Source organism: Buceros rhinoceros, unplaced genomic scaffold, assembly GCF_000710305.1.
Source record: "Buceros rhinoceros silvestris isolate BGI_N320 unplaced genomic scaffold, ASM71030v1 scaffold23314, whole genome shotgun sequence".
Taxonomy (NCBI): Eukaryota; Metazoa; Chordata; class Aves; order Bucerotiformes; family Bucerotidae; genus Buceros; species Buceros rhinoceros.
Window position 1 is genome coordinate 53,531 of NW_010409250.1, and position 2,073 is coordinate 55,603.

The following is a 2,073-nucleotide window of genomic DNA, read 5'->3' on the forward strand; positions in this document are numbered from 1 at the left end:
GGTGTATCGCTCACTCTTTGGAGTACACAGTACTATTTAGTCATCATTTTGCTTTGAAAGTGTCAGCAAACTTAGATAACGGAACAGGTTTTGTTGTCTCTGAGTGATATGGTGGGTCATTAATTAGTTTTAACTTTGTCTGCAGATTTTTTGTCTGCCTATTTCCGGACTGCGGACATGGTCATTTCTGATAAGAGATGCTACTGTTACAGCCCTTCCCTTATCTAGAGATACACATCACGATTCGTGTGTGTTTTCCCACCTGGGGCTAAGATCTCTCCCCCAAGTGAACTCAGCTGCTCAGCAGCGCGCTAACTGCACCGTTCACTAGTGTATGTGGTAGAAATTTTACAAGGCTAGTTGTTTTTAAAGAGGGAGAAAATACAAACCATAATTTTATTGTCATTACTATCAATACGTAGAAGGGTTGTGTATGCACTCCTGTCTCTGCTCCCCCTCTGCAGAACACCACTGTAACTACAAATTGGTAATTACTTCTTTGCTTGGGACAGTGCAGTTATCTGCCATGCTTTCAAGTGGTGAACTTGGGGCTTTTATAACATTCCTGAAGCCACAGTGATAGTTTCTTAAGAAGGAAAAAACAAGGCCAGCACCAAGTGACTTGGTGTCCTTATCTTATCCAGCGCTGCTCGGAGGCTGTCCCATCAATAATGCATGTCCTTGCCTGGTAGCGTTCCTGCAGCTGCGCAGCCAGTTACTGCTCTCGCCGAAGTCCGTGGCAGCGTTCCAGTGGAAGAGAAGTTAGTGCCTCCGAGGACAGAACTTGTGTCTCTCTGTTGTTTATTTTGTTACCTCCCTGCCAAACCAAGTGAATGCCAGGTTACCTTTCAGCTAAGGGAGAAGCCCCGGGATTCTGAGTGTGCCTCTCAGCCAGCCTGGTTTCCATCTGTTAGGCACATCAGACTTGGAAAAGAACTGGTCTCGAAAAGCCTCAAGGGCATCACCCCTTTTTTCTGGAATAGACACCAGTGCATGGTTACGATGGGAAAAATTCCTGACCCTGATCAAATGGCTTAAAGCCTTTTGTCTACATTCAGGACCAACTCAACTGCGGGAAGAAATGTTACAGGACTGTCCTGTTTCCAAACCAGGGGGGTGATGGCGTTAGCTGACACCAAGGAGCTATTTGCACAGCTACAAAAGAGACTGCAGTGCCTTTTCGAGTGGCAGATCCCCCTGCTGATGATGATGGGCCAAACTTCTAACACTCTTCCAGTAACGCTGTAATTCTTCGTGCCGCTGCCTTCTGATATAAAGACAATTACATTTCACGACTGATTTATGAAGGGATCCAGCAGAAAAAAGTTTTTTATATCTGAATTTGGACTTACTTATATTAACTACTTAGATCACCTAACTGTGGAAGACAACTGGTATCCTCATAATTACTTAAGCGATGCTTGAATACCGACTAGTAAAACCTCTCAATCCATTTCTGCAGCCCTTTTATCCAAAAGCAAGCTTGCTCCTCCTCTGATCTCCCATTTCCACATTTCTTATTCAGTTATGTCAATATTAATATCAAATGCATTGGTGCAAGTGTGATTATTTTAAGTCTGTGCAATGTGTTTTGACACAGAAATAACTTCTGACTCATTAATATTGGTACTTCTACCCACTACACAAGATACTGTGAACACCCTTGAAGAACGAACTCCACAGAGACTCCAATTTACAGTATTGCCCTCGTAGAAACAGACTTCAAAAAAAAAAAAAATATAGCATACACCGGGCTTTGCCCTCCCCATCGCTCGGCACAGCGTTCCCTTCAAATTAGAGTGCTTTCCGCAGGCAGCAGTGCGCAGCTACGCATTAATCAGTCAGCTCTCTGGAGTAATCCCGTTCACTCTGTCTAGTAAGAGGATTCCCGCAGCAAACACGCGTACGGTTTTCTAACAGGAAAGCAAGCCAGGAAAGGCAGCTCCAGAGGATATCAAGAAAATAAGAAGTGACAGATTGGTGTCACGTAAGAGAAAGTATGGCAGGAGATACCGTCATGCTTTTCTCTGTCTGAAGGCTCAGGAATGAGTAGGGTCAGCAGAACACTCCTAT